The 12,054-nt window shown below is 38.6% G+C and overlaps 1 protein-coding gene across 3 annotated transcripts in view; it reads right to left on the bottom strand.

Moving 5' to 3' along the window:
* Nucleotides 1-12,054, bottom strand: part of CBLB (Cbl proto-oncogene B) — a gene marked incomplete at its 5' end in the record, with an annotated part of 128,087 nt that overhangs the window by 61,087 nt on the left and 54,946 nt on the right. The window lies entirely within an intron of this gene.

The raw sequence follows: 12,054 nt of genomic DNA, 5'->3' as shown, positions 1-12,054 counted from the left end.
TGACTTGTGCCTGGAGATTCCTTGATGCTCCTTGCAGTAAAAAAGGGTCATTTCCCAAGCTAATAGATAAAATAGAGACTACATATGAGACTGAGCAGTTTCTGATGAAGGATTTGTATTCTTGTGAATTCTACTGGAGTATTTTAAGGTGTTAGAAGTGTCTCACGTATGTCAAGCCCATTCACCTTTAACCATCTCAGGTACTACTTAAAAATGACTCAAGCAATTCAATGAAAACCACAATAAAATGCTTATCCATCATGTAATGTATAGACTGTTTAAAGACAGTATTTTAAATAAATTCAAACTTATTCGTAAGTTCCTAGCCCCATGGAAATATTAAGATAGATTTTTATTTTAGTCGAACATATTTCCAGGGGTCTTCCTAAAAGAACACTAAATTTAGCACTGAGGTGGTAATTACTTCAACCAAATTTGTGAACTTTATAATAGAGATTTCTGTGGAAGCTGTGTTGCAGATTTACTATAGATTTTACTACCAAGTAAATGATGATAAAGTTGTTGTGAAAACATAAGTAATTTAAAACAAACAAACCAACCCCCGATGAATACGCTCTCCCTTCCCTCAAGATTAAGAATGGCTATAGGGCTAATTCATTCAGAGTCCTCTAATTCCTTCAGTAAAATCAGATGTCTGTAATTATGATGCTCAATAGTTCCTTGCTATCCCACTTCCTATTTCCTTTGTATTTTAATTACACACATGTGTTCTTTACTATTTTACTCCTCAGAATTCAAGCCTGATGCAGAGGAGCAAGCAACAGCTATTTCATGTGGCTTCCTCAGTCTGCCCTAGACCCAGGATTAAACAAGAAGCTTTCTGTATTTGGGACAGATGGGAACATGACTCGGTGCAAGTTTGAGCAGAGCTCTCCCCTGCCTGGCACAATCAACATCCCACATTAATGCGCTGTGCTGCAGTGGTTCTTTCCAGGTACAAATTCACCTAGTGAGCTTGCTGGATCCCTGAGGCTTGAGCCCTGCAGTGAATTAAGGGATGAAGTCACACAGAGGTGCCATCTGGGGCACTTCCTTGCCCAGAGGGCAGCGTGTCTGTGCACATATATCCCTGCAGAGGCACTGCCCAGTGGGCACAGCTGCACAGGACATGGCCAGAACCAGACGCTGCTAGGATGTGGACAGTAAGAGACACACACCCAAAGGGTTCCATCTAAACCACAAAGCCCCTTCCTTCCCTCTTGGAACAGCATCAGTCACTAAGTGCATCAGGACACTTTTGTTCCATTGTACAAAACCGCAAAGAAAGGAAAAAAGTACCATTTTTTTGTTGTTGTTTGCATTTCTATAAACAAGAAAAAATATTTTAACATCTAACTGAGATAGCTTCTTTTTATCTGACTGCAAAGGTGAAACTCGAAACCAACCAGAAGCTTGTCTGTGCTTGAACATATATCACAGCACATACAAGCAGCAAGAGATGGCAAATTCTTGGTAATTTATATGCAGGGTATCTGTTTCTTTCAGTTTAATTTTGATTCTTGCGCTATGAGATCACTATCTCAAGTCCTTCTTTGGTATCAAATAGCCATGACAAATCATGTCTCAATTTTTCACTTACATATTTTTTCTTCAGAACATCAAAGCACATAATGCACCATTTTTGCTTATATATGCTTATGTGATACCAGATCTCAGTACCTTCCTGAGGCAGAGGTATAACGCTCACTGATTCAAATGGTTTTTAACAAGTATGGTGCAGACATGATGGCACTGGGGTGGGCCAATGACTCTCCCTATCTGTGCCTTTCACCTGCCTGAAGATGTCTATCCATTTCAGCAATGTACTTTTGCTGTCTTGGGGAGGGCTTTCCCAGGACACCTCAAGAAACACATACTCCACTTTATCAACAACAACTAAAACCATCAAGGTTTGGCAATTTGGATAATAATTCTAACGGAAGCCAAAGAACTATTCAATCTGAGCACCTATTTTATGTCCCACTGCCACCACGAGACCATAAAGAAACCAGTCTGCATCTCTTGCAGTAACAAAGGCTTTCTTCTCCTGGTCACAGCAAAGACTGATGTAGTGGCAAAGGGACAACTGCACTGGCAGCCTGGCAGAGCAGAAGAGCTGAGCAGGTAGAGACATGCCCCAGAGACCCTTTGACTCACTGGATTCCAGCAGGGGGGAGATATCCTAAGGGATCACATTGCAGCTACAGCTCAAAATACTGCCATCCAAATTATACAGAAACAATGGTTTTAATGCCTCACCAGCCAGCCTTCACGGTTTAAGATGATAATATACTTTTACTGGAAACCTGGGGCAGGTTAGAGGTGGAACTTCTTTCTTTAGCTGTCGGACAGAGCACAGACATCTTTATTTCTGCAGAGAACGAATTTCATGCTGATGAGAAAAACCTTAACTTTCTGAAATTACAATCAAACAACACTGCTTTATACAAAAGATGATCCCTGTCCACTATGTAATAGCTACTGTGGTAAAATATAACAATTTTAACACTAAATTAAGTTTTATCAACTGCATTTTATGCAACACACAGTGTAGATCTCAACCAAATTACTTGCAGCATACTCAACACCTCCTAGTTAATGTTTTTCCTATGATTCAAGCTTATATTTTGCTACCCTGCTTTTACCAAGTCGAATCAAACTAATGCCATACAGATCAAACCCCTTGTAGAACTTGATTTCTGAAGTACCATTTTGTCAGTCATAGCCTATGATTTGCTGCCAAACATGTTTGCACATGACGGATCTACTGAAGGACCAACATAACACCTAAGAAAAAAAAATTAAAAACTGAATTTTTATTTAGTATAAACTTGCAAAGATCTGTTGAATCAGTAAACATCTTTTCGCTAATCAGCAAGATGCATGTTTTTAATTTCAAAATTAATCTGTCTTTTGAAGTTATCCATCCTCAGCAAGATTTCTAAATAGAGAAAGCAAAGCCTGAAGACAAGGATTTCAGGTTTATTCACTTCTCAGCAAATTACTATATTCTGAATCAATTTTCTCTTCAACTGTCAGGAATGGGGTCAGGCTAGAGATTTAATAACTGAAGGACTTTTCAAATACCAGTCATATGCAATTTGAAAGCAGGGCTTGATAATGGAGATTCTACAGCATCCCAGCCAAACCAAACCAGCAGCGGCTGAAGTAGTAGGAGGTCTGAAGCTGTCCTACCCTCCAAGTGAAGCATGATCAGCATGCAATAACACAGATAGGTTTTGGCTGTGTCAACTTCATAATCACCTTATGAAGTTAATTTTACTTGCTGGAAGGCAGTATGGTCCAGCAAACAGGACTGGACAGGGAATTAGGCAGAGTCACTTCCTTTCTGCCACTGACCTGCATTATGAGGTGGAAGGAACACCCGAGTCCTGCACTTACTGCCTGTGTACATGGATGAACAGAGCAAAATGCTCAGAGAGCTCCAGACTTGAAGAGTTCTGAACAAAAATGCATGGCAGATCCAGCCTGTGCATAAATACATAAAGCAAAGCATCCATCTGCGCCCCAATCCTTCATAATTACTGGATGTCACAGACAATAACCAAGACAAAGTCATTTTAACAATATGTACCTGTTACTCCTGCAACAACTTGAAAATGTTTAAACCTACCTACATACTACATGTATATATAATTTCTACTTTCATGCCTATATATTACTATGCCCATGAAAGAAGTTATTTTCATTTTACAACAACAAATACTCCCCCCCAAAAAACCCCAGTCTGGAAGAGAAGTCTGAATGCATATCTCTGCAGTTATTTATGTCATTCCAAAAATTAGGTTCTTGCTGGATTTCCATTTTCATTGCATCTAGTAAGTGTTTAATCTTTCTTCATCCACATAGATACACTTTGTTAAACAATCACCTGCTGTAATAAGCAATACACCAACTTTCCAAGCTCATAACATATAACTCAATCACTTGGCACAGAAAAACAGTCTTTAGAGTTAGAATAAAATCTGTTTGGCAGCTAGGAATACTTTCCAGATACATCTGACACAAAAGTACACCAAACAACTCCTAAATAATTCCTCTATAATCGTTAGCTAGAATAATCATACAAAGAGAGCTCTCTTAGCTGGCAAAACTGCAAATCATAACTGTGTAGGAACTAAGATGAAAGAAAGTTTGAAATATGAATTTCATAAGGTGAATTGTTTATTATGACTTGTAAAAATCCAGCCCCCAAATATGAAAACCTTAAAATCCAAAGCATATGTACAGAGCTCATTTCACTTAATTAGTGCTATTCAAAACAGATTTCTGATCCACATGCTCAAGTTGTAGCAAAACACAAGGATCCTACAAAATACATGTTACTAATCCAAAGGAACAGAGTACAGTCTTGTGATTCAGGTACAAAAGAGGGAAGTGAAGATCCATGTTCTGAGCTCTGTCACTCCTCTCTCCCAGAGTTCAGAATTTTGTGACTCAGATTTACATTGTGTGAAAAAAGCCCTTTGCAAATTATTTCCCATTTTTATTTTGCCACTACAAGGAAAATCACAGCAGCCCATAAAGCCCCTTCACAGATCATACTTCTGCCATTAGTTACTGATAAGTGACTCAAACAGGAATGTCCCAAGTCCAGGACAAAATACAGGAGAAAAAAAAAATTCTGAAGAAATATGTGAATTTTTCAAGATCTCCAGAAGACATTGGAACAGGACTAAAAATTATACATGCTGACAGTGATTCACTCTTGATAATACAGTATAACCCTGACTCACTTATCCCCCTTCCTCTTATAGAACTTCCCTTTTCAGAGACAGGAAACATAGGAGAAACAATTAGTAAAAAAAATCCCACAACAAAAAAATCCACCCTCCCCCAGACCCCTAAAACAGTAACACCCCCATCCAAAAAAAAAACCAAAACAACCCCCCCAAAAAAACCCACCAAAATTCCCCAATATTTTTTTAGAAATGTACAGGTGTAGAATGCAGTCAGAAAATCTTAACAATGGAGCATTCCTTAACACTTCAGAGGAAGCAAAGGAAACCAAAGGTTCCTGTCAACATGCTTGCAGAAAAAAAAATGCCTACCATCATATTTGGCAATCAGATCAACTCAGCTTCTGTGCAATGATTATTTTTAAAAGCTATATACGGACAGGGTATTGTTCAGACACCAAAGTATAGACACCAAGCCTATTCTTGGGATGAAATGTCCCTGGGACTAAGAATAATCATGAGCTCTATTTCCTACTTGTGCCACTGACTCATGGAAGGAACACATACAACTAAATTTTGCTGTGCTTTAGTATTCCTCACCTCTAAGCTGCCCCACAAACAAAACCTAAAAACCTGCCTTAAACACGGCAAGGTTCAGCCAATAACTAAATTTATCATATGTTAAACATAAAACACAAGTATAAAATTGTAAGAAAGTAACTGGAGGCAACTATTACTTCTCTTTGAATCCTGGAGGAGCTGGTTTATTACAATTGGGAAAGTGGCATCCTTCCTTGAACGGCTCTTCATCAGCCTCTTTGTGACAGACACAAGGAGTCCTGGGCAAGTCTGTGCTATTCACAGCGGATACCGAAAGGAAGCAATGGCAGCCTTTGGATAAGGATCGGGCAACTACGTTTGGGAAAATAAAAAAGCTGATTCCAATGTCACCTTGAATTTTCCTCCATCTTTTCTTCGCTTAGAAATCACTTTACATCCATACACCAACTTCCACCAGCAGCCTGCTTCCTTTTGTTGAAAAAGGTATCAAATTCAAAGAAGACAATGCTTGAAGAATTCAGAACTTGATTTCATCTTTTGAAACTGCTTCTCAGCTGTCATTGCTTTTACAGCAGGTATTTGCTGCCTAATTTATACAAAAACAGAGAATTAACTTAATATACCACAGCTAAGTAAAGAAAGTGGAATATAAATACAAATTAAGGAAGTAGGTCAGGGTTTTTGCCAATCGATAACACTCTCCACAAACTGATGAGTCTGTCTACTCACTGCTCTTCCATTTGTGAACTGGCAAGCCACTGTGCCACCAACACCTCTTAAGCAAAGTTCTATCCATGTTTTGTATTATGTTTGCATTTTGCAAAATAAATGCTTCATACAGCAGCAACCATAAACAGCTCTTGTCAGCTGGGTTTTAGGCTTTACAGTCCAAGTTTCGAAAATTTCATTACTTCCAGTTCTGTCCAGAGGGCATTTATCCACACAGATAAATTTCTCAAGCTACTCCTAAAGCATTTTAATTTCTTTCCTCACTAGTACTCCAGTATATGAGGTAACAAATATAACCATGAAATGAAAACCTAAGGAGTGCTGGCAGGAGCAAGAAGTAACAAAGGAAATACAGTCTGCATAAAGCAAAATGTGAGTTGTCAAAAGTAAAGAGGTGTGTTGACAAGCTAAAGATTTAATAACTTTGCCCGTAATTATTATCTCTAAATACCCATGCAGAAGGATAGAGGTGACAAAAAAAAAAACCCCTCTAGAGAATACTATTCTCTGAAAGAAATTTGCTAAAACTGATCTGAATATTTACAAGTACAAACACTTTGTGACGGATAGCCAATTCTATAACATTTTAAGTAGCAACATAAACTAAGAGCTAACAGACTTACTGATTTTACTAGCAAGAGTTTCAATGGACCTGTTAGACCATCCTTACAAAACACATGATTTAACATCCTTAATCTAATACGTACAGAGATTTACAAGCAGAGCTGGACACTGGCTGTTTAGTTTTATTTGCTACTTTTCAACAGTCAGTTGCTCTTGAACTATGGTTCCATTCATCAGTACCAACATGTTGTTCAGGCAGTTTGTTTTCTTCATCCTCCTCCCAGAGACATCCTTGTCTACAATGGTCCAATGTTATTTAACTGAACACTGACTTAAGTCTAAAGCCTAATATCTGTATATATAAATGAAACTGAAGTTGTCACAGAATTCCCCAGGAATCCTCCAAACAGTAAACTCTGTCTTTGAAAAGCTGACTTAATTCACTGAATACACAAGTACATAAAACTTGTTAAAAACATGAATGGATTAATATGAAACATGGAAGACTGAATTAGCATCCTTTCACCATTTTCCAAAGCATTCTTCAAGTGGAAGGAATACTCAAAACCACACTTGGCCGAAATAACAGTCTTAAAACCAGAAGTGTGGTTGGTATAATTGTTTAATACGTGATTATGCCAGTAAACATCTCGAATTGCACTGCAAAGTAAGGTCACTACTATAATTCATCCTATCTGTGTACTGGAATATTAACTCTACAACAGATGTTAATATTTCCCCACATAACCATCTTCCTTATAATTCTTGTAAGGATCACTGATTTGGAGGTTATTCCTGCTATCCATAGAGCACATCTGCGCCAGGCCAAGCAAAGCTGTGTGCCAAAAGGGACCAACTCAAGTGACTCCAGAAGAGGTAAGAGGCTGAGTTTGGCACAAATCCTGCCACAGCCAACGCAGCAGCCCAGAGGCCAGAGACGGCACAAGGAGGTACTGATGTGGCTAAATGCTTATCTGCTTGACAGCAATCGAGCATGAGCAAAGGAAAGTGGTTTAGCTCTGTGTCATGCTTCATCTAGTTTGCTCTCGTGCAAAAACTCAGGAAACTCAGTGGTTCTGAGGTGCTAATACCAACAAAGCATGTGTGCCATGCAGCACCCCGAATAATCCTCTTCCTGTGCAGGTCTGCCTCCCATCTGAGCAGCAAACAACCGATTATGCTTCCCTTCACTGGTTTGCAGTGTGCTAATTTTTTGGACTATTTCTCAGAAATAGTCCAGAACATGTATTCAGGCTTGTTCTTTCAGAGTTTTTTCTTCAGACTATTGTCTCACCTTAAAACATGCTGTTATGATCTTTTCTAAGTAAAATAAACTAAGAAGAGATGTATGAGCATTCTTAGTGACAGGCAACAAAGTACTTCAAATTCAAACCTTACTGAATTTTGCAACAGCATCATTTTTCATGAAGACAAATCTTTCTGATTGTTAGAGAGTGAATCCAAAATTTTTCAGGCCTACTGCTCATCACACTCAATGACTAGACAAAATCTGCAACACAATTCAACCATTTCTGAAAGCAGGACTGGTAATACTTCTTTCTGACATTAAGGACTTCTGGCAAACTAATATCCATATGTGTCTTTTTCCATTTATTTAATTCTCAAGTACCTAAATCCATTTTTGATATTTAACAGGAAATGGTCTTTGAATCACATGTGCCTCCCAGTACTCTTAGGGAGACTGACACAAGTTTGGCTAAATGATGAAACTGAGGGAAATCTTATCCAAGAGGGCCCAAAACAAAATTCAAAATTCTCAGCTCTGACTTCTGAGCTCATGTGTAGTTGACTAAAGATATGAAACACTTGCTGACAACAACTGAGTTTGAGCTAGCCTGGAGCAGTGAGGCACAACTCTAATGCTTACATAGGGGGCTTTTAACGTCAAAGAGGATAGAATAAGAAAACTCTTCTCCATTTCTGTCAGTGAAGCCCACAATGAATTCAGAAAGACAGACAAGCTGTTTGATTCAAGAGCAAAGAAGACAGAAGCTAGAAAAGGGAGATGGAAAGAGATAGATGGCAACACTGTCCTCAGAGAAACTTTATTTAAAAGGTGTGATAGTGCTGAGCAGCGTAGGAAAGCCCATGAGAAAAAGCCAACACACGTAGAGAAAGTTTGAACGACATGGAAAAATTAAACTATTAGGAGATGTATTAAACACCAGGAACAAACGTGTCTATTTTGCAGTTGCTATCCAAGTGAACATCTATCCCGTGCATTCAGGCCTGGCCAGGCAACAGAGCCATGGAATAAAAAAGTCTCATACTGCATTTACAGACAACTGCAATGTACAAATCCAAAGGGGATCAACCATGGCCACACACAGAATCTTATTGCAGGCAATTCTTTTGATACCTTACCTTTTCAGTTATAACTTTGTTTTTGCTTTTATGAGTCATAAGAAGTGCATTAGTATTTTTACTGATTCTAATGCAGATAAGGGATCTGAACAGAAGGAGTGTATAGAAGTATCAAAACTGCTGTATTTCAAAAAGTGCTGTAACCTGCAGAGGTGCTTAGTACCTGCTGTGTCACACATGATTTTCACTGAGTGCAAGTCAACAAGCTGTCCCAGCATTCCTAAGAGATTGGCCAAAAAGGAATTTTCCTGGCTGAGCTGCTTCTGAGACTTGATCTAGAGACAATACTGAGCTGCACATTTTGCCCTAGAACTTAACTTTAGAAAAAGTCCGTGGATCCTTTTTGAGCCTCTTGTGCATCATTACTTCTATTTATTTGTTCTGTGGCAGTGGTAGGAGCCTCTCATCAAAAACAGAATTGTTTTACGAAATCTAACCCTCTTCATCCCATGTACTTTCCAAAGTATCATCATTAAATGAGAAACTCCTCAACTTTAACAAATACATTTTTCACAGACCTTCAAATATGTAAGAATTTTGACCCTAAGCCCTGAAATCAGATTCCACATAGGCAGACGCTCTCATTTACAGCATTCTAAGTGTTGTCATTAAAGCATTCTAAGAGTATTTTAGACCACATGAAAACATGTTATTTATTCAAAATGGAAATCCAAGTGAGAGCTATGTAACCCATCAAAATATAATAATCAGCCTTCAAACCACGTCTCAAGTTATTGAATTCCTATCAAACATATAATAGAAATTTCCATTTCCTACATGCACCCTAATCAAATCCACCTGAAATCATTCACTGAAAATGACTTAAACATTACTTAGAGCTGAGATGCAGCTTTTTTGCAACATTCAGGTAGTAGAAATCTGTGTCCCATAGCTAAGCAGTGTCATACAAATGCCAAAATAGGGCACAAAAATATACAAAATAAGATATATGAAGTACTGAAACTGTATGTGGGTCTCAGAATATTCACTGGGGTTTTATTTACTGAGGGAATGTAAAGTGACTTTCATTGAGAGAGAAAACTACCATCTCTGGCCAAAACAGTAAACAACCTACCCTATTCCCTTCCACATACACCCTGAGGCACTCAGCTGCCTGTCCTGCATATGAGGAGCACATCTAAACCATTTAAATCCAGATATATTGCTGCCACATTGCCTTAGGAACTTTATCTGTACAGAACAGCAGAGAGAGAAAAATCAAATCCTTGGTTCCAAAATGCCACTTGAACTGATGCTGTATGTACTTACAGCCCTTGAAGATCAAGTCAGTGCATATCCAACGGGACAATTAGGAACAATCTGGCATCAACAGAATACAGCACAGACCTCGGTCAAAGTCTAACGGATTTTGTAACAAGATGTGAGATTTCACACTAACTAGAAAAAAGTAGAACTGGCTGAAATATTTTCATCTGTAATTTGGACAGTAAAAGCAGGCACTAAAATCCACAAGGATATAGTTAGACCGACAGGCAGGTTTTTCATGAAAACAGAGGCAGAATCTTTGCCTTCAGGAAGTACCGATGTCAAATCTCCAAACAGAAGCTGTCCATACAAATCAAAATAAAGCATTTTGCTTCTTCACTCCTTATCTCCCATGAAAAGCAAAGGAAGAGAACAGAATGAAAGAGATTGAAAAGTTCTTTGCAAAACATGACTTTCCTTTTTTTGGTCTAAAGTACAGTAACCAATCAAGAAATTTATACCCTGATCTGCTTATTAATTTTTTTCCCTTTTCAACATTAATAAGCTTGCAGTATTTCAGTGACTACATTCACAAACATGAGTCTTCACCTATTTCTTTCAACCAGTGGTGGTAATCTCACGTAGGGACAATTCAATATGGGAGACAATCAAATGTTTTAAAGAAAGCTACATAGTCATGACCTGGAAAGGATGGTCTGCCATGAATAAAAAATTCAAGTAAGAAAAACTGGAAGCAGAGGGCAGGCAATAAGGGTTTGTGCTTGCAGAGGAGGGAAGTACCATCTCAGTTATTTGATACATTCACGGGAAAGCAGCAAGCAGCAAGGAAACCAAGTTTGCTGATTTCATGAAGGCTGTAAGGCTGACAGATAACTGCAAATAGCTGCAGAGTGATTGCACAACAAAAGTGGCAGACGAAATTCAAAATATGTGACGGCAAAACGATGAATTTGAACAATTAATCGACCTGATGCACAAAATGGCATGTGCTGAGCTGTCCACTTTCACTCAGAAGCAAAATTTTGAATTATTATAGGCAATTCCATGACAATATCTGCTCAGTGCTCATCAGCAATAAAAACCCAGATCAAATATTATGAATTATTAGCAAAAGAAGAGAGGAAACAACCCAGAAAACATGCCACCATGTAGAAGCACAGCCACCTGTTATCAAACCAGATATATAAGAAACAGAGATGTAAGAGATACACTGAAAGACAAACGAGGTTACCAAAGGTAAGAAGTGGCTACAAACTGAGGAGGAACTAGGTACGCTGGGACTCTTCATATTGGATGAGTAACCACAGAGGAACTCTGATAGAGATCTACAAATTGCAAGTGGCATAAGGATGAGGACTGAGAGTAACCAGAATATTTAGTGAAGGTGATGGGAAGCAAGCTCAAAAAAATCTCTCATCCACAGAAGTTGTTGCCTAAGGACACTAAGGAGGCAAGTTTAAGTAGGTGAGGGGAAGCTGGGAAAACACCAGGGAGAGCTGCTTCACTGAAGGTTACCAGAGTAACAAAGCACAACAGGTTCAGGGAATCCCTTAGCTAAAAATGGCCAAAGGCTGGGAGAGTACTAGGGAAACGTACTAAATCATACATGTTTGCCCCATTTATGCTTCCTTAGGTATCTCCTTATGCTCACCACGGAAAATAAGAATTACTATAATGATTCGGATCAGGTTCTGTCTTAAAAACAAGACACAGTACTTAAGAACAAAAGCACATGGTTCATAGGGTACCCCCAAAACTCTTAAGTTCACTTATTGATTGCACAGAACTTTTAATACCTGATCACTCAAATTAATTTTGGATGCCTTGGTGAATGGAAACATCCTACAGTTGACAACCATTCTTTTTCATCCCCATGAGTGAGATTAAA

This window comes from Coloeus monedula, assembly GCF_965178545.1.
Source record: "Coloeus monedula genome assembly, chromosome: 3".
Lineage (NCBI taxonomy): Eukaryota > Metazoa > Chordata > Aves > Passeriformes > Corvidae > Coloeus > Coloeus monedula.
The sequence above is the reverse complement of the archived record's forward strand: the minus strand, read 5'-3'. Positions and strand labels throughout refer to the sequence as shown.